Source organism: Monodelphis domestica, chromosome 4 (assembly GCF_027887165.1).
Source record: "Monodelphis domestica isolate mMonDom1 chromosome 4, mMonDom1.pri, whole genome shotgun sequence".
NCBI lineage: Eukaryota > Metazoa > Chordata > Mammalia > Didelphimorphia > Didelphidae > Monodelphis > Monodelphis domestica.
This window is the reverse complement of record NC_077230.1, coordinates 97249527-97273650: the sequence shown is the minus strand read 5'-3', so window position 1 is coordinate 97273650 and position 24124 is coordinate 97249527.

The following is a 24124-nucleotide window of genomic DNA, read 5'->3' as shown; positions in this document are numbered from 1 at the left end:
TACCACTCCTAGATCCTTATCTGAAAGAGATCAAAGAAAAGGGGAAAAGTTCTATTTGTACAAAAATATTTGTAGCAGCTCTTTCTGTTGTGGCAAAGACTTGGAAATCTAAGAAAATAACTATCAGTTGAGAAATGGTTAAACAAGTTGTATATATGATTATAATTCAATATTGTTGTACTATAAGAAATGAAGTACAGGATAGTTTCAGAAAAAATTAGGAAGAACTATATGAACTGATGCAAAGTGCAAGGAGAATAAGAAGGGGGACATTTTATGCAGGTATAGTAATATTGTCACAATGATCAACTGTGAAAAGCTCAGCTTCTTTGATTAATACAATTATCTAAGACAATTCCAAAGGAATCATGATGAAAAATGTTATCCCTCTATGATTGGGGTTTTGGTGTTAAAGGATCACACTACTGCAAATATGAATAACATGAAAATAGGTTTTGAACAATGATACATGTATAATCCAGTGGAACTGCTTGTCAGATTCATAAGGGGGAGGAAAGAGCAGAGAGGGGGGGTCATGAATCATGTAACCATGGACAAATATTCTCAATAAAAAAGTTTTTAAGTTCCTTAAAAATGCTATCCCTGGGGCAGAGTCAAGATGGTGGCTTAGAAGGAGCAGAAGATCAGAACTTTGAATACCTTTCCTTACCAATCACAAACTGAATGCTCCAAGGGGACTGAAAATCAAACCTAACAACAAGACAGAGCCAAGGAACCCTCCTGCTGGACTCAATTCAAAAGGTATGCCCCACACCTCAAGCCAGAATCCAAGAACACTCGGGTTCAAGGGGAAGGCAGAATGAAGGTCCCAGGACCCCTCCCCTTCCCCCACATCTAGATTGCTAAGCTTCCAGTGGCAGTGGGAACCTCTGGGCAGGCAAAGGTGCTGGTTTGGAGGGTATCCCTTGAGGGCAGGGTTGTGCCAAGCTCAGAGCATCGAACACAGGAGGTGGGAAACCAGCTGGAGAGGAAGTGAAGAGCTGGCAGCCTGGTCAGAAAGGCTGACACCCTCTATATTGATACAACCTTCCAGGAGATTTTGGCCTGAGGGCACATCCAGCCCAACCCAGCTGAATGTAATCCCATCAAAAGTCTTCAGATCTCAGGGAAGCCCAATCTCCAACAAGCCTCCCTCACTGATTGCTGGACTTTAATCCAATCAAAACCCTCCAGAGGACAGGGAAGCTCAAACTCCAAAAAATCCCCTCCACAGACTCCACAGACAGAAGATCTGTCAAAGCTCCAAGAGGGGAGATTGACAGAAGTCCCCAAATCCAAAAAAATAAGAGGATCAAATGACAGACCAATACAGGGAGCAAAGAAAGGGTAAATATGAGCAAACAACAGAAAAAGAAGAAAGAAATTACAATAGACAGCTTCTATACAGCAAGCGATAAATCAGAAATCCCAGCTAATTGGATACAGGCTTTGGAAGAACTCAAAATGCAATTCAAAACACAGTTAAGAGAGGCTGAATACAATTGGGAAAAGAACTTAAAAACTAAAATAAGTCATCTGGAAACACTTGAACTAAAATGAGGAAATAGTTTCTTTAAAGCCAAAATCCACCAGCTGGAAAATGAATCAAAGGAGATGAAAGATGTGGCAAAGAAGATGAAAGATGAGGCAAAGGAGATGAAAGACGAGGTAAAGAGGATGAAAGATGACATCCAAAGAAAGTCAGAGCAGAAGGAAAAGGGTGACCAAAAAGCCAGGGATGAAATCCAGTCTTTAAAAACCAGAATACAACAACTAGAATTAAGTGACCTCACAAGGCACCAGGACACTATAAAACAAAACCAAAAGAAAGAAAAAATTGAGGAAAACATGAAGCACCTCATTCACAAAACAGAGAATTTGGAAAATCATTTGAGAAGAGACAATTTAAGAATCATTGGTCTACCAGAAGACCATGACAAAAGAAAAAGCCTGGACATCATACTACAGCCCAAGCACAGAACTCAAGAAAATCATCAAAACATAATTAAAAAAGAGGGGAAAAGAAAAACAAAACAAAACAACAAAAAATCTTTCATTTGAAAAGAGACTCAATAAGTTAAAATGTTATGTACCCTTTAAGAAAAGAGGTTATTGGTAACTCTTAAAAACTGTTGTTATCACCTAGGCAGCTAGAAGAAATAAGCTTAGAGGGAAAAGTGACAAACTGTATAGGATGAAAGGACAAGACATAAATAGGTATACAGATATATGCATGCATAAATATATATACATGTATATATATATGTATATACAACTAGAGCTAAAAAAGAAGTTAATACTAAAAGAAATGGGAAAAGAAACAAATGGGGGTAAATTTATATGTCACAAAAAAGCTCATGGCAGGAGAGGAGAGAGCATCAATAAGCTGGAAGGGTAAAGAGGTTGGAGATAGGAAATACTCAATGCTTACATTCTATGAAATTGACCCAAAGAGGGAAGAACAATCCAATCGATTGGGGCAGAGAATAGATTTGCATCCTATAGGGGAGTAGAAGGGTAACAAACAGACTGGTGGGGAGGGAAGTAGTACAAGGGAGGGAGAGGGTGGTGGGTAGTATAAAAAGACTGAAAGGAAAATTAGGGGGGGAATAAGAAGGGAGGGGGTAGAAAGGGAAGTAAAATATGGACTGGAACTAGGGGGACTGATTATAAATAGACATTAGTGTAGAAGGAAATAGTGAAAGAAGAAAAGGCAGGACCAGGAGTAGAAATCAAAGTGCTGGGAAATACACAGCTAGTAATCATAACTCTGAATGTGAATGGAATGAACTCACCCATAAAACGCAAGCAAATATCAGAGTGGATTATAATCCAAAACTCTACCATATGCTGTCTACAAGAAACACACATGAAGAAGGTAGATATGCATAGGGTGAGAGTAAGAGGGTAAAGCCAAATCTTTTGGGCATCAACTGATAAAAAGAAGGCAGGCATCATAATCATGATATCTGAGAAAGTCAAATTAAAAATAAATCTAGTTAAAAGAGATAGGGAAGGTAATTACATCCTGAGAAAAGGCAGTAGCAGTATAGATAATGAGGAAATATCCATACTCAACATGCATGCACCAAATGGCATAGCATCCAAATTTCTAAAGGAGAAACTAGTGGAGCTCAAGGATGAAAGAGATAGTAAAACTATATTAGTGGGAGACCTGAACCTTCCTCTATACGAACTAGATAAATCAAACCAAAAAATAAATAAGAAAGAGATAAGAGAAGTGAATGAAATCTTAGAAAAATTAGAGTTAGGAGATATGTGGAGAAAAATAAATAGGGACAAAAAGGAATATATCTTCTTTTCAGCAGCACATGGTACATTCACAAAAATTGACCATATATTAGGGCATAAAAAACATTTCAAACAAGTGCAAAAGAGCAGAAATAATAAATGAAACCTCAGATCACAATGCAATGAAAATAATAATTAGTAAGTGTACATGGAGAAGTAAATCAAAAACTAATTAGAAATTAAACAATATAATTCTCTCAAACCAGTTAGTTAAAGAACAAATCATAGAAACAATTAATAACTTCATTGAAGAAAATTATAATGATGAGACATCCTTTCAAAACCTATGGGATGCAGCCAAAGCAGTACTCATGGGCAAATTTATATCCTTGAGTTCATATATAAATAAATTAAGAAGGGCAGAGGTCTATGAATTGGGCATGCAAATTAAAAAACTAGAATGTGAACAAATTAATAATCCTCAGATGAAGACTAAATTAGAGATCCTAAAAATCAAAGGAGAAATTAATGAAATAGAAAATCAAAGAACTGTTAATTTAATAAATGATACTAGAAGCTGGTACTTTGAAAAAAATAGACAAAGAACTGGTCAGTCTAATAAAAAACAGGAAAGAAGAAAACCAAATTGACAGTATCCAAGATGCAAAGGGCGACCTCACCTCTAATGAAGAGGAAATTAAAGCAATTATTAAAAATTATTATGCCCAACTATATGGCAACAAATATGGCAATCTGGGTGGTATGGAGCAATACTTATAAAAATATGAATTGCCTAGACTAACAGAGGAATAAATAAATTACCTAAACAACCCCATATCAGAAAAAGAAATTGAACAAGCCATCAAAGTACTCCGCAAGAAAAAATCCCCAGGTCCAGATGGGTTCACAAATGAATTCTATCAAATATTTAAAGAACACCTAATCCCAACATTATACAAAATATTTGAAAGAATAAGCAAAGAAGAATTTCTACCAAATTCATTGTAAGACACAAACATGGTACTGATCCCAAACCCATGCAGGTTAAAAACAGAGAAAGAAAACTATAGACAAATCTCCTTAATGAATATAGATGCAAAAATATTAAATAGGATACTAACAAAAAGACTTCAGCAAGTCATCACAAGCCTTATCCACTATGATCAGGTAGAATTCATACCAGGAATGCAAGGATGGTTCATAATTGACCATATTAACAAGCAAATTGACAAAAATCACATGATTATCTCAATAGATGCAGAAAAAGCCTTTGATAATATACAACACTCATTCCTATTGAAAACACTAGAAAGTATAGGAATAGAAAGGCCTTTCCTAAAAATAATAAGCAGTATATATCTAAAACCATCAAAAACCTCATCTGCAATTGGGATAAACTAGATGCATTCCCAATAAGTTCAGGAGTGAAATAAGGATGCCCATTATCACCTATGTTACTTAACATTGTACTAGAAACACGAGCAGTAGCAAATAGAGAAGAAAAAGAAATTGAAGGTATTAAAATAGGCAATGAGGAGACCAAGATATCATTCTTTCCGGATGATATGATGGATTCCTTAAAGAATCCCAGAGAATAAACCAAAAAGCTAGTCGAAACAATCAACAATTTTAGCAAAGTTGAAGGATACAAAATAAACCCCCATAAGTCATCAGCATTTCTATATATCTCCAACCCATTTCAGCAGCAAGGATTAGAAAGAGATATTCCATTTAAAATCACCCTAGACAATATAAAATACTTAGGAATCTATCTGCCAAGACAAACACAGTTACTATATGATACAAATACCAAACAATTTCCACATAATTAAAACTAGATCTAAACAATTGGGGAAAAAAACATGTATTGCTCATGGGTAGAACGAGCTAACATAATAAAAATGACAATCCTACCCAAATTAATTTACTTATTTAGTGCCATATCCATCGAACTACCAAAAAACTTTATTACTGAATTAGGAAAAAAAGCATAACAAAATTCATTTGGAAGAACAAAATATCAAGAATATCCAGGGAAATAATGAAAAAAAATAATGGAAAGGAAGGAGGACTTGCAGTCCTACATCTCAAACTATACTATAAAGCAGTGGTCATCAAAACAATGTGGTACTGGCTAAAAGACAGAAAGGAGGATCAGTGGAATAGTCTTGGGGTAAATGAACTCAGCAAGACAGTCTATGATAAATCGAAAGATCCTAGTTTTGGGGACCAAACTGCTGGGAAAATTGGAAGACAGTATGGAGAGATTAGGTTTGGATCAACATCTCACACCCTACATCAAGATAAACTCAGAATGGATGAATGACCTGAATATAAAGAAGGAAACTATAACTATAAACAAGTTATGCAAATACAGAATAGTAAACTTGTCAGATCTTTGGGAAATGAAAGATTTTAAAACAAAGCAAGACCTAGAAAAAAAATCACAAAATGTAAAATCAATAATTTTGATTACATCAAATTAAAAAGTTGTTGTACAAACAATATGAATGCATCCAAAATTAGAAGGGAAGCAACAAATTGCAAAACGATATTCATTACAAAAATATCTGACAAACGTCTAATTACTCAAATTTATAAAGAGCTAAACCAATTGTATAAAAAATCAAGCCATTCTCCTACTGATAATGGGCAAGGGATATGAATAGGAAATTTTCAGTTAAAGAAATCAAAACTATTAATAAGCATGTGAAAAAGTTTTCTAAATCTCTTATAATCAGAGAAATGCAAGTCACAACTCTGAGGTATCACCTCACATCTAGCAGATTGGCTAACATTATAGCAAAGGAAAATAATCAATGTTGGAAGAGGTGTGGCAATGTCTGGACATTAATTCATTCTGGTGGAGTTGTGAATTGATCCAACCATTCTGGAGGGCAATTTGGAACTATGCCCAAAGGGTGATAAAAGACTGTCTGCCCTTTGTTCCAGCCATAGCACTGCTGGGTGTGTAGTCCAAAGAGAAAATGAGGAAAAAGATGTACAATGTACAAAAATATTCATAGCTGTGCTCCTTGTGGTGGTAAAAAATTGGAAAATGAGGGCATGCCCTTCAATTGGGGAGTGGATTAACAAATTGTGGTATATATTTGGTGATGGAATACTCTTGTGCTCAAAGTAATAATAAAGTGGAGGAATTCCATGGAGACTGGAACGACCTCTGGGAAGTGATGCAGAGTGAGAGGAGCAGAACCAGGAGAACATTGTACATAGAGACTGATACTCTGTGGTACAATCGAACGTAATGGACTTCTCCATTAGTGGCAATGCAATGACCCTGAACAACTTGGAGGAATCGATGAGAAAAAACCACTATCCACATCCAGAGGAAACAAACTGGGAGTAAAAACACCAAAGAAAAACAACTGCTTGAATACATGGGTCGAAGGGATATGGTTGGGGATGTAGACTCTTAATGAACATCCTAGTGCAAACAACAACATGGAAATAGGTTCTGATCAAGGACACAAATAATACCCAATGAAATTGCGCATTGGCTGTTGGAAGGGTGAGTGGAGGGGAGGGAGGGAAATAATGTGTTTATTGTAACCAAGGAATAATATTCTAAATTGACTAAATAAACTAATTCAAATGGGAAAAAATGCTATCCCTCTCTAGTGAGAGAACTGATGAATTCAATATGCAGATTGAAGCATAGTTTTAAAAAAATGTTCTTCCTTTTTCTTTTTATGTCTGTGTTTTCTTTTGCAATATGGCTAAATTGAGAATATGCTTTCCATGTCTTACATGTATAATTAGCATTAAAGGGTTTGACTACTTAAGGAAGAGGGTGGAGAGAGATGGAAGGAGAGGTTTTGAAATTCAAAAAATTTTAAGTGAATGTTAATTTTTAAAAAATGTAATTGAGAAATAGTTAATGAAATAAATAAAATGTATTGAAAAATAATTCTAAAATGACCAAAAAAAGAATAGCATGAGAAATTTTGGAAAATATTTGATAGAATATCTATTTAATATGATTATGACATCTTCCTAATATTACTATTTTAATTATATTCTCTAGATAGGACAGGAAATTATTTTGACATGTTAATCTTTTTTGGCCTCCTCTCTTCCCTAGCATCTGTGCAGTGTATCAGAATTCTTTTGTGCCTTCTTTCTCTAGGTCTTCATATTTGGAGAGAATACCCTCATTTCCTCCTTAATTGTGTCTAGTTCCCTTATTTTCCTGGGAACATCTTGACTGGATCAACTAAATATCCCATGAATGCTTCATGAAAGATCTCTAAGAGGGAAAAGGGAGGGGGAAGGAATTGTCTCCTTCTAGCTTGAATACCTGTACCAGGGAGTAGATTTATAGTCTCTGTTAGAGTAGCAACTTGGATTTGAACTCGGTGATGGATGTACATTTCAAAGGAGGAGAGATTGCCAAGTGATGGTGGCAGAGGAACTATCTGGGAGTATCAGTGGGGAACAAAGAATATGCTGACTTTCTCTTCCTAGGCCAAAATATCAAGTATGATAAGAGAAAAAATGGTAATCACTGGATAGAATTGTAAAAGAGAAGACATCATTCATTAAGGAAGAAAAAAACACATTTACTGTGAGTCCCAGAAGTTGGAAAGATTATGAGAGAAGAAGAAATATAGGATGGACAGGGATTTATTAACAATAGAATGGAGTTTCTGGATGACACAGTGGAAGGAAAGAATGATAGAGAACAGAGATTGAGGAAAGGTCACAACACATCATAGTGGTGTTAGGTGATTAGATGGGACTTTGCTAGTCATACTAATAGAGAACCACCAGTTAGAGAGAAATGTGAAGATTCCCCTGACCAAAGTTCTATTTTGAAGTTCTAACTTTTATTCAGATATTCTAATTGTAATTGATCCTTCAGATACTCTTTTATTTTTTTTTCCCTCATTGAATCATTTCTATTCTTTCCAGAAATATTCCATTCCCCCCCAAAACCTGGAAAGTAAGACAATGTCAATTCTGGTTCTTTAGGAGGGAGAACCACTTGCCTGTTATACAGATATGGCATGACATTTTTGGCATTCCAGATCCTCAAACAACTTTGCTTTCTACCTGTGTACTGAGATACTTGCAGAGGGATAATTCTTTCTAGCTGACATGGCACTTCTGAGCACCTGAGAAATTCTGCCTCTTCAATTAAGAGAGATGTTTTTATAGGTTGTATATAAACAATCATAATTCATAGGCCCTAGAAAATCTGGACCATATGATAATAAATGTAGAGCTGGAAGAGGCTTAGAGATTATTTAGCATACCCAGTTTATATTTATATAATGGTCAGAAAGCATTTTATACTTCATCATCTTATTTTGTCCTCATAACAATACTGTGATATAGGCAAGGTAAGTATTATTTATTCCCACTGCACAGATGAGGAAAACTAAGCCCAATGACTTTCCCCAGGTTCTACTAGTAGTAAGGGGCCAAAGTAGAATTTAACTTTGTTTTTTGTTTTTCTTTGTTTTATTCCAACTCTCACGTTCTGTGTACTATATCAAGCTGTCTAAATCATGCTATATTTTCCCACTGCCTTACATTAACATTTCAGAAATGCTTTGTCTTAATTTCTGATTCCTCCTATGTTGGCAGTAGTTCCTGATAGATTAGCTTTCTCTACCCCCCAGCCTCTCTGTCAAGTAGTTAATGATCTATAAACAAACACCTAAATGCACTGGGGGAATTTAGTATTTAAAGGAATTATTTTGTATAGTGAGTGAAAAATCTTTTTGTAATGTGAATAATCACCCCCCTAATTGATCTCTGTTGGAAATTTGGATTCTCACATTGAGTTTTCATAATGGAGCACATTTCTATGTTTATAGATCATTTATTTCCAAGACAATTAGACAATTTCCCCCCAATGTGTCTATCTCTATCACTTGGCCTTCTCCAGATAATAGCTTGGTTTCCATTCATAGTTTAAGGTTGTGTTTCTACAGTCATAGAAATGAAAACGGCCCTCAGAAATAGTGTAGTCCAGACCCTTCATTTTGCAGAGGAGGCTGGGACTCAGAGAAATGAAGCATAGACAAGAGCAGTAACCTGGAACTCAGAAAATGTGGGTTCTAGATCTGATACTGGCCTAACCTTATGTGATCTTGGGGAAGACCCAGCTTCTCTGGATCTCAGCTTTCAGATTGATAAACCAAATTTGAACTGGATGGCCTTTAAAATTGCTTCAAGTCTTACCATTTGGAGAGTGACTTCAAGACTTGCCCAGGACACAACATTAGATCCCAAGATCTTGATTCTTTGACAATTCAACAAGCAGTTATCCATTATCTATAGTATATGGAACATTCTATTAGGAGCTAGAGACACAAAGACAAAAATGAAACATTCTCTATTCTCAAGAAGCTTTCATTCTTCTAAATCAGTATGTGGATTGGTATATATTTACAAAGTAGGCAAAGGAAATACAAAGTATTTGGGGAGGAGGCATCTATATTGACTACTTTTTCCTTTCTTTTTAAACTATGCTTTGTTGATGCTCTTTTCCTTTTTTTTAGCACCACTATCTTACTTACAACTGATTCCTCATTCCTGCAATAGAATTTCATTTTTTATCAAATAAATTGTGTTAAGTAAAGCAAATCAACACTTAAGTCACATTTGACAACGGATGCCTCATCCTACACCTCTAATTAGAGATTGTACACATGGCAACATCTCACTGCTGATTGGCAGTAGCTATGCAACAGCATCATTTTTCTGAGGTCATGAATAGTCACTGCATCAATCCCAGTTCTGAAGTGTTTCAGTATTGTTTTCTATATTATGATGGTCATCATGTAAATTGTTCTAGTCCTACTTCCTTTGTTTTGCATTCACTCGTACAAATTTTAACAAGTTCCTCTGAATTCACCAGATTTATTTATCATATTTATCATATTTTTGTTGTGTTAATTGGATGTTTCATTATATGGGTACTTCTCCAAGGCTTTATAGAATTTTTCTTAAACTGATTCATACCTCTAAGGTGGTCTCTACAACAGTGATCACAAATCCTGGTTTTGTGATAACCCAAGAGGTTGCCAATTACCTTAAAAGGGTATCAGAAATTTATAAAAAATATAAATTTTAATTTGATTTAATTAAATAAGTGAATGTTAAGTAAGCATATACTTCACCTTTTCTCTCCAAGTTCTTCAAAGTCATTGCTGTTGAGACTAAGCAAGGGATGACAAAGTGTCAGTCACAATCAGTAGTGGGATTTAGTATTTAAAAGAATTATTTTGTATACTAAGTGAACACTTTTGGAATGTGAATTTAATAATCATTGGTCTACACACAAATTGTCTTGTGGGGGGAAACAACTGGTTGGATTGAAAGGGAGGGGCCTTTTTTTCTTCTTGAAGCAACCATTTTTTTTTTAGAAAAAAAGTTGAAAAAACAGTTTTTGAAAAACTGAATTCAACTAGTATTCTTCAAAATGTTTGTTTTTTATGTGTAGACATACCTTTATCCTGATGTCTCTCTACATTAAATATGGTGTGTGTGTCTGTGTATGTATTTAGGAGTATTAGCACTCCTGTCAGTGTCTGACACAGCACAGTAGTATGCCATGCTCCGGAGGGCACTTAATAAATCGAATTTGATGATTTGATGACATAACCTTTAGATCTGAAATTGCAGTTGTGCTGGCCTGTCAGGAAAACCTCTTCAGTACTTTATCTGGATTTCTCAGTGAAATATACATTAGTCTTTCCTTTCTGAAGTCTTTCTGATTGCCAATGGCTTATTCAAGTAATTCCTTTAGCTTCTTTTTTTTTAAGAATCAATTGAACAGAATCCCATTGTCTTATGGAAGCTTTTTTCTGTTTTAAAGTTGACAGAAAAGTGTTTAATCTCTTGAAGGAGAAATGGATTGAGTTTTTGACTGTTTGGTGCATTGAGGTCATCATTTGTCTTCTTTATAAATGCTTGATAAATGTAGTTTCAAGGTTTGCCAAGTACCTTTCAGTAAATGTTTGAGCAAAAAGTCTTGTAAAACCCAACGGCTCTTTGTTGGGCAATCATTTTAGCTTGGACCTTTTCTTAGGCATCTCTGCTCTTATTGGGCACACTTCCATACAACTTTTTCTACAAGGATATTTGCCCAAAGCAAGAAATGATTCATGCTAGGCATAGAGTTGGAACGTTGATTCAGATTCAGCTCTCTAGCTAGGTCTTTTCCAAGTGGACTGTACATCTGTAAAATGCTTTTGAAGGTAGCCCTAGTTTAGTACTTTAGTCAACAGATATTTATTTAGCAGCGAGTATGTGGGATAAATTAGGATGCATAGTCAAGTGCCTCTGCCCTCAAGGAACTTTCATCATCAATCAAAGTGAATGGGATAATCAGCAACTTGGTATACTTGTTCGTGGACTTACTTACAGTCAGAAGACCAAAGGCTGAGGATTTGCTACTTGCTAATTAGATGATATTGAGTAAATTCTTTAATCTTTCTGAATCTCAGGTTCCTCATATGTAAGATGGGAATAAAAAGACTTAAACTACCTATATCATATAAATGTCATGAGAAACACGCTTGATACTGTATATAAAAGCACTTTGTGACTTTCAAGCATTATATATATGTAAGTTATTATTATTATGCAAACTATAATTTACTTTACAGTGTAAGATATTACTACTGTTAATGTTTAATAAAAAAAAAGTGAGAAAGACTAAAAATAGTCAAAGGAAGCATCATAAGGGATACAGGACCTATATAAAAGGTTGCATAAGGGATGGTGAGCTGGAGAATGGGAGGTATCTAGGTACCACTTTCTTTTAAAGGATAGAAGATTGGTGGACATGCAAGTAGAGAGAGGGTATTACTTGCACATGAGATAGTTGTTGTTTGTCCTTCATTTTTGAAAAGGACTAAAATATCACCAGGTGATGAGTGAATTGAAATTAATTTGGGTCAAGTTGTGCAAAGGCATCAGCCTCATTATCTCTTTCAGAGTCAGTAAAGTCCAGTGGCAAGGCAAAAGTTAAGAAAACTATTAATGATTCAGGATACAGTGAATAACCTTGGAATATTGGATGTCTGAGGAGGCTCTAAGCACTCCACAGTGCCTGCCTCAGCTGCCTTCATGACCTTTGGATCAAATTGTTCTCATCCACCCATTCAGCTAGGGGAAGTCTTCACATGCTTAGGATAGACATCTCCCCTAGTTCACATGGATGGATTTGAGACCTGTCAGCTCACTCATCCTATTTGAGGCTGTGGCCAACCTGAATACTACAGCTCCCTGAAGTTATAGGTGAGAGTTAGATGACAGGTAGATGATGGAGGTCGATAAAAAGCCCTGAAAAGGGGCTCAACAAGCCCTCCAATCAAATTCCTGCTGGTAGCATGCTAACTTGGAAAACCATCAATCCAGGGGGTAGCTAGGAGGCTTAGTAAATTGAGGGTCAGATCTAGAGTTGGAAAGTCCTGAGTTCAACTGTAGCCTCAGACATTTCCTAGCTGTGTGACCGAAGCCAAATCACTTAATCCCTATTCCCTAGGTCTTAACCCATGTTTGCCTTGAAACCAATACTCAGTATTGATTCTAAAATGGAAAATAAATGTTTAAAATAAAGAAAAGAAAATGATATATTAACACTATCTATATTTGTGTTTTTATTTATTCTGTTAAATATTTAAGAATTACATCTTATCTGGTTGCGTTTGGAATATGGAGGAGGGTCACTCTCCATTCGATATCTCTGCTTTGAAAGACCCCAATTTTTTGATTGGGAAATATCTTCTAATCAACTGATTAGAGGTTGCCCATTAGGCAATCTCTGCTTCATTAAGCAACAAAGCATCCATGCAGGGATATATAGCTGTGTTTCTCTTTTTCAAGTCTATCCAGGTGGTAGTGACTATCTATTTCACAAGATTCTCATGAGAAAAGTATTGTCAATTCTAAAGTACTCTACAAATGTGAATGTGTACCATTATTTTGTGATTGGGTTGTACTCCAAAGAATCGTAAAGCCAGGCATGGTGTCACATGCATACAAATCCTGATCCTGGAGGGAACTGAATCTGCAGGGTCCATTTGATTTCAGGAACTGTGAACTGCTCTACAGTTAAAGCCAACTGGGTGTCTACATTGTCTGAAATTAGCATGGTAAAGCTATAGGAGTGGAGGGGTAGAGGTGATGGCAGAAACACTAAGTTGCCTAAGGAAGAGTAAACTAGTAGTCTAGGTTGGAAATGAAGAAGGTCAGAGATTCTGTGGAATCTAGTTCTCTCTACATTTATAACTTGGATGAGATAAGGAGACCCAACTACAAAAAAAAAAATAAATAAACAAAAGAGTGGTAAAAGAGACTTATATAGGTCATACAGTTCAATTACTTCACTTTACAAAGGAACTGGTACCTAGAAATATGAAATTATTTACTTCAAATTACTGGGACTAAAGATGTATCAAAGAGGGAGTTTTACCCAGAAACTTATTACAAAAACTCAAAGGAGTAAAATATCTTCTTTCTTTTATTTCTTGTTCTAATAATAAACCAATATACCATGAAAGCATTTTTTAAAATTTGTCTGTCTCTTGATTTTCATATTCTGTTCTACTTGCTCATTTTATGCTAAGTATGTTACATCATTTTCCATCTTTGACAGAAAATTTGGAATACTCTGCTTCCCTTGAACTACTTGATCTTTGCAAAGAGTAGGGTCCCAGACTCAGCCTCTTCTCTAATGGCCAGAGTCCTTCAACTTATTGTTGGGGGAAGTTCTGACAGATTGTGAAGCCTTCTCTGGTAATTCTCTAAGAAATGTGCCCCACTCTTCACTGTATCCTCCTCTCTGTGATTCCTGGGATTCGCCCAAGTGAAAAAAGTCTCCTCCCTCAATTTCTGCTCCTGGATATAATTTAGCAGCTCCCCTCCTCTTCCCCTGCCCTCAACACCCAATCCATACAGTCTATGTCAGCACTCCCAGTGATTGATGTCAAGGCTTCAGGGAAAGACTTTCTGGGATCAAAGCATGCTTTGAACACTGGCAGTCCTGAGCACATGAAAGCAATGAAGCTTTTTGGGACTCATGGTCACAGGGTGGGGCCCCAGGCAACTGAAACCCTCTTCTTTGTGCTTGGTGCAATGATTCCCTAGAGGGAAGTAAGTCCTTGCATCTGTACATGGTCCCCCCTTTTTGCCAGGGAGTGACCTCTGATTACTCTGACTTGGATACTTCTGAGGACGGGGAAGGGTCAGTTCAGGCAGATTTTATTGATATAGTTTTTGGCCTCTCTAGACTTGTCACACCACATAGCCACCTGAGCCCTATGGGTACATCATGTACAAGGTCACTTATTATCTCTTTAAACTATTTTGCCTAAAACTGGATTATTTTGATGACTGATTCTAACATCCTTTTCTACTTGCACATTTGGGTCCTCTGATGACAGACACATATGTATATATCTATATATGAATACACACACATACTCTTTGCCCTTTTGTCCTTAGCTCACTCTATTATTATCCTGATTAAAAACTGATTTCATCATGGGCAGGTTCACACCTGCTGGGTTCCCACAGATATGGGGCAGGAGTCTCCAGTCTTTGCTGGATGTAATTCAAATGCTCCATCTTCTAAAGATCCAGGTACTGCTTAACGGGCAACTTCTAATCACCTGGGGCATGGACCCCATGTTATTTCTAGCTTTTCCTCCACAGCAGGGCGTTGATGGGTTCATTGTGAAAAGTAATGATGAATGCCTCATTACTGGAAGGCAGGGATCCCCGGGTGCTTAAGTGCCCCCCAAATATGTTTTCTGCTGGTGAAATCATTCTTGAATGCACATATATTGACAAAATAATATCAAGTCTTTAACTATCCCAGTTCAGAAAAACGTTTATTTGGTAGGTCATCTTTGGGTCCACAAAGTTTATGGGGGTGTTTAATCTTTTATTTATGGTGGGGATCCTTCCTTGGTAGGGAAAAAGCTTAGCCACACAATCCTGATGACTTTCTGTGAATCTTAAAATTTCTCAGACTTGTGAATCTTAAAAAATTCTCAGACTCTAACTTAGAACATTTGGTTAGGACCATTCCCCATTTTAAAACAATGAAGGGACTTTGGTCAGGAATGTGGGAACTCTAACATTACTCCACCCATACTTAGGCATACTTTAGGGGAAGATTAAGTTGTAAACTCCTGATTGAACAATGAAAAGTCCCCAATCCATACTTAAAGTGAAGCAAGAACCCTTAAGCTAGGTCTATTTTTAGATCAAATACAAAGGGGTGCTAAGTACCTATGAAGATCAAATTAATCAGGCAACTTCCAAAGGACAAGATTAGTTTACTCAGGTGTGAATTAAGAATGGTCGGTCCTTTGGAACTGTGATTGGTAGGCATAGAAATTTAGGGGAGGTGACATAGGAGAAAATTTTCTTTAAAAGGAAGTGGTTTAGGCCTCTGAGAAAAAATGTTCAGCTTTGGAGCTGAATTGGAGGTCAGGAGTCAGAGGAGGCTGCTGGGGCTCTGAACTGAGTGCAGCTTCCTGAGCTAAACTGGAGGGTCTCTCTGAACACTAGAGTTTTGCTTGGAAGGATCTTGTGGTGAGTTGATAAAAGACTGACTAGTCTCTCTCTTAAGGCTCAGGCCTAGGCCATGTTGGCCTAGGCCTTTCATACTATATTTCTCTTATTCTCTCTCCTTTTTCTTAATTCCTTAATTTGTATTAATTAAAATCTCCATAAAACCCAGCTGACTTGGGTATTTCATATTTGGGAATTTTTCCCATGGCGACCACTTTATTTTTTAATATAAAATCAAGACACTAAAAATTATCTTTACAGTTTTGGCAATTCAAAGTCTTGAAACCATATTTTTGTGGTCACAGTTTATGGCAACCACTCTTTTGTCTGTAACACTTCTCCTGGAGATGAACTAGGGTAGGAAGCATCCTGCTGACCACCAATTCTTTTTTGAGAGACAATAAAGAGGAACAGGTTAGTTAAATGAAATTTAAGAAATCATTATTAGAAAAAAAACATAACAAAGTTCATTTGGAAGAACAAAAGATCAAGGATAGCCAGGGAAATCATGAAAAAAAAATGCAAAGGAAGGAGGACTTGCAGTCCCACATCTCAAACTATACTATAAAGCAGTGGTCATCAAAACAATTTGGTACTGGCTAAGAGACAGAAAAGAGGATCAGTGGAATAGACTTGGGGTAAATGACCTCAGCAAGACAGTCTATGATAAACCCAAAGATCCCAGTTTTGAAGACCAAAACCCACTATTTGATAAACACTGCTGAGAAAATTAGAAGACAGTATGGGAGAGATTAGGTTTGGATCAACATCTCATACCCTACACCAAGATAAACTCAGAATGGATCAATGACTTGAATATAACGAAGGAAACTATAAGCAAAGTAGGTGAACACAGAATAGTATACTTGTCAGATATTTGGGAAAGGAAAGATTTTAAAACCAAGTAAGACCTAGAAAAAATCACAAAATGTAAAATCAAAAATTTTGATTACATCAAATTAAAAAGGTTTTGTACAAACAATATGAATGCATCCAAAATTAGAAGGGAAGCAACAAATTGCAAAACAATCTTCATTACAAAAATGTCTGACAAAGGTCTAATTACTCAAATTTATAAAGAACTAAACCATACAAAAAATCACTAAATCGTACAAAAAATCAAGCCATTCTCCTATTGATAATGGGCAAGGGATATGAATAGGAAATTTTCAGTTAAAGAAATCAAGACTATTAATAAGCATATGAAAAAGTGTTCTAAATCTCTTATAATCAGAGAAATGCAAATCACAACAACTCTGAGGTATCACCTCACACCTAGCAGATTGGTTAACATGACAGCAAAGGGAAGTAATGAGTGCTGGAGGGGATGTGGCAAAATTGGGACATTAATGCAGTGCTGGTGGAGTTGTGAATTGATCCAACCACTCTGGAGGGCAATTTGGAACTATGCCCAAAGGGCGCTAAAAGACTGTCTGCCCTTTGACCCAGCCATAGCACTACTGGGTTTGTACCCCAAAGAGATAATAAGGAAAAAGACTTGTGCAAGAATATTCATAGCTGCACTCTTTGTGGTGGCCAAAAATTGGAAAATGAGGGGATGTCCTTCAATTGGGGAATGGCTGAACAAATTGTGGTATATATTGGTGATGGAATACTATTGTGCTCAAAGGAATAATAAAGTGGAAGAATTCCATGGAGACTGGAACAACCTCCAGGAACTGATGCAGTGAAAGGAGCAGAACCAGGATAACATTATACACAGAGACTGAAACACTGTGGTACAATCGAACGTAATGGACTTCTCCATTAGTGGCAATGCAGTGACCCTGAACAACTTGGAGAAATCTATGAGAAAAACCACTATCCACCTCCAGAGGAAACATTGTGGGAATAGAAACACGGAAGGGAAAAAAAAAAACTGCTTGAATACATGGGTCGAAGGGATATGGATGGGGATGAAGATTCTAAATTAACATCCTAGTATAAACAACAACATGGAAATAGGTTCTGATCAAAGACACAAGTAATACCCAATGAAATTGCATGTCAGCTGCAGGAAGGGTGGGTGGAGGGGAGGGAGGGAAATAATGTGATTATTGTAACCAAGGAATAATGTTCTAAATTGACTAAATAAACTTATTCAAATGGGGAAAAAAAGAAATCATTATTAACTATTTACTCTTTATAGGTGTTGGATTTGGATGATTCAATAGTTCACCTTAATATAAAGCTCTTTGTGGTTTATAAAGCATTGTACGTACAAAAAGTTTTTGAGGTAGATAATACAAGTATTATTAGTTTCTGTAACACATCTATACAATATAGTATGTCTGTAAAATATCTTGATAGAAACATATACATATAGACATGTACTGTATATGTATAAAAGTATGGCAGTTTGCATGTTAAGGAACTTAGAAACATGATATCATAGATTTAGAACCGAAAGGGATCTCAGAGACAGTTCAATATCTTTATTTTAGAAATGAGAAAACAGATTCTGAAATGTTAATTTGCTATGCCCTAGTGCATAAAACTCTGGGCTAGGAGTAAGGAAGACCTGAATAGAAATCTAGTCTTAGACACTAGCTGTGTGACCCTGGGCAAGTCACTTAACTTTTTTGCCTCATTTTCCTCAGGTATCAATTTAATCAACAATAGCATCTATCTCCCAGGTTGTTGTAAGGATCAAGGAGATGTTTGTAAAAGCTCAGTACAGTGCCTAACACATATAAGAACTATATAAATGCTTATTTCCTTTCTTCTTTCCCCACAATGTGAATGCAAGTCTTTTGACTACAAAATCCCCTCCTTTATATTACCCCAAATATCTCATTTGAAGTCAGGAAGACTTGAGTTCAAACTCTACTTTAGACTTTAGCTTTGTTAACCCCCTGGCAAGTCACTTAGTCTCCTAAAGCCTCAATTGCCACATATATAAATGGTAATAATAATGGCACCTACCAGCATCTACCTTACAAGGTTGTTGCAGGGATCAAATGAAATAACATATATACAGTATTTAGCAACTTGAAAGCCTTAAATGAAAGCCATCCCTTATTTTACATCTCTCTGACCCACCCCCTCACATCCCCTCCCAAATTGGCTGGGTTATATTACTTTATTTTTCACTTACTTTGTTATTTGTTTCTTTGATTGCTTTGGAAATGAAGCCACCTTTAAGAGTTCCTGAAGTTCTTATGGGACCTCCAGGAGATACTCTTATTCTCTTCAAAGATTTTATTTTTGTATGAGTGGGATGAGGTAAGAACAATTTTAGCAGAGAGTGCTTTTTAGAATTTATAACTAAATTCTAACCCCTGGGCAGGATTCTGAACCCCAAAGCACTAAACTTCCCTCTTCCTGTTTTTCTCTTAGGATACATATCAGGATGGAGTTAGGAAACACTCTGATCATTTCTGAAAGATGAGAAAAATCTTCCCTTTGGTAGGCAGGCATTTTCTCTGCCCTCATTCCCTCCAGGGCAGACCTTACAGCTCTTGTATTTTAACTTAAAATCTATCTAGGAGTGTGTCATCAGGGCAAACTATCTGACAGTTTAATTCTTCTGGGATGAATTTCAGTATTTAATTATCACCATTTTTTGTGTTGGGAGGCAGAGGTTCTATGTTTGCAAGAATACAACACAAAAATTAAGGGCTTTGTTACAGGCAAGTTTACATAATGAAGGCAGAAAAATTTGGGCCAGGAGGGAAGAGAGGTCAATGATTTCATCTTTTTTTTTTTTGCCAACCTTTTGTTTTTGCTCAACTTTTAATAGTAACAGCTAGCTTTCATATAGTACTTTGAGATTTGAAAAATACTTTACAAATATTATATTATTTGGTCCCCACAACAACCTTCAGAGGGAAGGTGCTATTATTATCATCCTGGGGTGTCAAAACTAGTAAATTTCTGAGGCAGAATTTGAACACAGGTCTTCCCAACCTCAGCTACAGGGATTTATCCACTTTGCTATTCAGCTGCCTTTACCAGAGAGGAAGTTAGGTTCTAAAAAAGAACATAGTGAACCCCCATGCTTCATGTTTCCAGCTTTTACATAGTTCCTGTTTTCTGCAATGTGTTCTACATCACCAGAGTAGAGGCAGAGTTCCAGCTTGGGTATAGGACTGATGTAAACAGTTAAAAGGTAATAATGAGGAACTTTTTTCCCCATATTATCATTTTTATAATAGACTAATCTTTTAAAACCAAAACCCAAATCATATATCCATATAAATGAATGACAAATCATATGTTTTCTTCTGGATTTCTACTCCCACATATCTTCCTCTGCATGTGGATAGCATTCTTTCTCATAAGTCCCTCAGAGAATCCTGGATCATTGCATTGCTGCTAGTAGAAAAGTCTGTTACATTGGATCATCCCACAACGTTTCAGTTACTGTGTATAATGTTCTCTTGGTTCTGCTTATTTCACTCTGCATCAGTTCATGGAGAGCTTTCCAGTTCTTATAGAAAGAAATCCATTGATTCATCATTCCTTTGTAATAGCACAATAACATGCCATCACCATCATGCACCACAATTTGTTCAGGCATTCCCCAATCAAAGGACATCCCCTCATTTTCTTATTTTGTTTTGCCACCACAAAAAGCACAGCTATCCATATTTTATAACAAGGAATTTCTAATCAAAGTGTGACACTTGTCAGATCATGGACTTTGACTCAGCACCATACCATGCAGTCAAAAGAACAGACTTAATTGAAGTTAGCTTAGGTTACCTTGGCAGGCTTTTGTCTGCTACCCTTAGCTAGATGTGGTACCCATAGTCTTGGCTCTATTTTAACCTGCCCTTGACAAGGGGAGGCTTTCCCATTACTTAACCAAAAACAGACAGGAGCTAAGAAACTCTTTGATGGACATGATGACCCAAAGAACAGAGTATGGTATAAAAAAGAAGTTTAGTGACCACTAGACAAATGGAAACCTAGTTAAGACAATATACCCAGTAGGGATGCAATGAATGCCTATTACAAAAAAGTGTGATGATGCTACTAGAGGACAGTGACAACCCTGAATAATAGAAGCATGACTTCTGGGTGCATTTGATCCTTTTTGCCTTTCTGCATATGTACTTTTCTGTTGTGTGGCAGCCTGTGGAAGAGTGCACCTTGTTTTGCATGGAAGAAATATTTTATCCTCATTTTATTTCATATGTGATTTGAAATATATTTTGTTTTGAACTAATGTGTCCTGTTTCACCAGTTGACTGATGAAAGGAGTCATATCCTTGGGGGATCTTATAGATTCTCGTTCATAAATGCTGAACCCACAGAATTCCTGAAACATGGGGCACATTTTCTGGGGCTCCATGTAGAAAAAGGAGCTATTCTTAGTAATGTGTGTATATTGTTGAATACAGCTGACACAAAAGACATAGAAACAAGTAGTCTGGAATGAGGTAATTTCTCAACTCAATTAGCCAAAGCTCCAACAGGCTCAGTCATCTCATCATAAGTAATGACAGCAATGGTGGCGGCAGCAGTAGCCATTTCCTTTTTGCTTCACCCAAATATATACTTGTCCCACATGGAGGTCCACCCTTAGGCCCTCCTTTTATGATTTTATTTTGGATTATTTTATTATTCTTGCATGCTGAAACTGGAAATTGATAGAAAGCCAGAGAAGAGAATGGGGGAGCTTGACAGGGCAGCCTGGGGACATACGATCTTGGAAGAGAATATATCTCAGAATGAAGAAGTTGTCCTAATATAAAAGTCTCCCCAGGGGTGTTTCCTAGAGAGGCAAGATGTTTCACAAGGAGTACCTGGATATAATTATCTGGTTTCTCCATTATTATCTGAAACAGGAAGTTATTACAAAGTAAACTAAAAGACTCCCACTCTCTCTGCTCCCCCTAATATGTGTTTTTGTGTTTCCATAATGTTTTAAAAGAAGTATTAAATTGATTAAAAATGAAATATGTTAAATATTCTAATGCAATAGAAACATGCCTTTTGTTCTAAAGGCTGAGCAAAAGCAGAGGGATACTGCTAGTGGTGTAAAAAGGTGCCATAGTTTCCTCATTTACAATTCAATAAAACTAGTGATCCATATTTAAGCTCTTTTCCCAATGCCTGGGAACCTCTCATCCTACCTAATTTTTAACTGTTGAATTTCTACCCATTTCTCATCTCAATCCCTACCTTGTCCTTCGGGAGCCTTCCCTCATTTCCCCTCTTGGTGCTGACCTTTCTTCAATTGGATTACATCAAGTACTGTGTTCCTTTCTTACACACACATACGATTATTAGAAAACCAATGAAGTGGATTGTACTAAGGATCTAGCCTTGAAATCAGGAGAGACTTGGCTTCAAATCATGCCTCAGGCACTTTACAAGGTGAGTAGTCATAAGCACTACACAATATCTTTGAGTGAATTTCCTTATCCACAGAATGGAGACCATAACAAAAGTGGTGCTTGTCTGGAATGAGAGAGCTCAAATCTTCAGCAAACTTTGGAATTTTTAAAGTAGCAATTTTTAATCTTTTTAGTGTCACGGGCCTCCTTTGTTAGATTTGTGAAATTAATGGACTCTTGCTCTTAATTTTTGAAAATTTCAATTTTTATTTAAACCCTCATCTTCCATCTTAGAATGAATATTGTGTATTTGTACCAAGACAGAAGAGCAATAAAGGCTAGGCAATGGGGGTTAAGTGACTTGCCCAGGGTAACACAAATAGGAAGTGTCTGAGGTCAGATTTGAACCCAGTTCTTCCTGTCTATAGGTCTGCCTCTCAATCTATGAGCCATTTAGTTACCTCCTTCCTTAATGTTTTTAAATGTATAAAATGAAATATAGAGAATTACAAAGGAAACCAATCACATAGAAAGACATTATTAAAACATTACAATGATTACTCTAACCCATAATTCCTGAAAACCAGATATGCTATATTTTTATCCCTTGCCCAGGATTCTCTGGTATCTTTAAGGCAATTGCCAAGTATCTAGTCTCTGCCATTGACTTGAACCCCATTTGACTGTATTTTCTGAAATTTTTAGGGTCCAAATGCTCTGGTTCAACCACTTAACAATATAGTAAGAAAAGGGTCGGCTAGGAGGCTCAGTGGATTGAGAGTCAGGTCCAGAGACTGGAGGTCTTGGGTTCAAATCTAACCTCAGACAATTCCTTGCTGTGTGACCCTGGGAAAGTCCCTTAAACCCCCATTGTCTAGCCCTTAACACTCTTCTGCTTTGGAAAGTAGGTAACACTGAAAGTGTTATATATAGTGTGTATATATACATAAATTATATTTATCATGCATTATATTATATTATTGTCATTCATTTACAGGTCATATCCTCCTACTCTACAGTAAGTTCCCTGAATACCAGCATTTTCTCTTCATGAAACTTCCACTTCTCCCTCAACATCCATTACAATAAATGCTCATTGGACTCAATTGGATCCAACTGTCTTAATGACTGTTTAATAATCAGTATGAGGAAAGATGGTGGAGAAAGGACATGGGTTCTAAGGCGAAGAGGGTAGCATGCTCCCAAAGATTGCCCTTGGCTCTCTGATATCCTTCAACATTAGTGTCTAAAGAGAAAGTGGAATATGCAACTAGCAATCCATTTCTAGGAAGGGTTTTTGATTAAAAAAGAAACAAAGCATTAAGCTCTGTCCAAGAGGGCATTTCTAATTTTACCACTTCCAGGAAGTGGACCCTTTCCTATGAAAACAGGCAGTTAAAGATTTGGCCTCCTTCCCTAAGCATTTTGTGATGTTAAAAGTTGTGTTTTACAGCTCGGGTACACTGGCTGCCACCATCTGCTGCCCCCAGTTCATTATGTGTTCAATCAGTTTCTGGCAGAAAGGAAAGGCTGGTGAGGATTCCTAGAGGGGAGAATTGGGAGGGGAACAAGGAAGGGTTCTCCACCTTATTCAGCAGTGGGTTGAGCAATGTGTTTGTGAGGGTCAGAGGTGATTTCCCAGCAGGGTCTACTGAGGATTCCAAAACACCCACTTAATTCAGGAAACTCAGCAGGCAGAGTCAGACTAGAGCAATTACAGTCTGTGTATTTCCCTGAGGACGGCTTTAACAATTCAACTCTTAGGAAAGATTAGTATGGGATCTCTTTATTTATACCAGTACAGAGTAGGAAGAAGATTTAGGTTGCTTATCCTGAGCTGGAGAAATAGTTCTTTTTACTGTGTCTCTGGGCTATAAAAATAGTTCTAGATTGTAAGCTTTTTTAAAAAAAAAATCAAATAATAAGTTAGAACAAATTTAAACATCTTAAAATCTCAGTAAATTTACTGGTAGAACAACTAACAAATGTCTTTTTATTATTATTATTACTCTTCCCTGTCTATT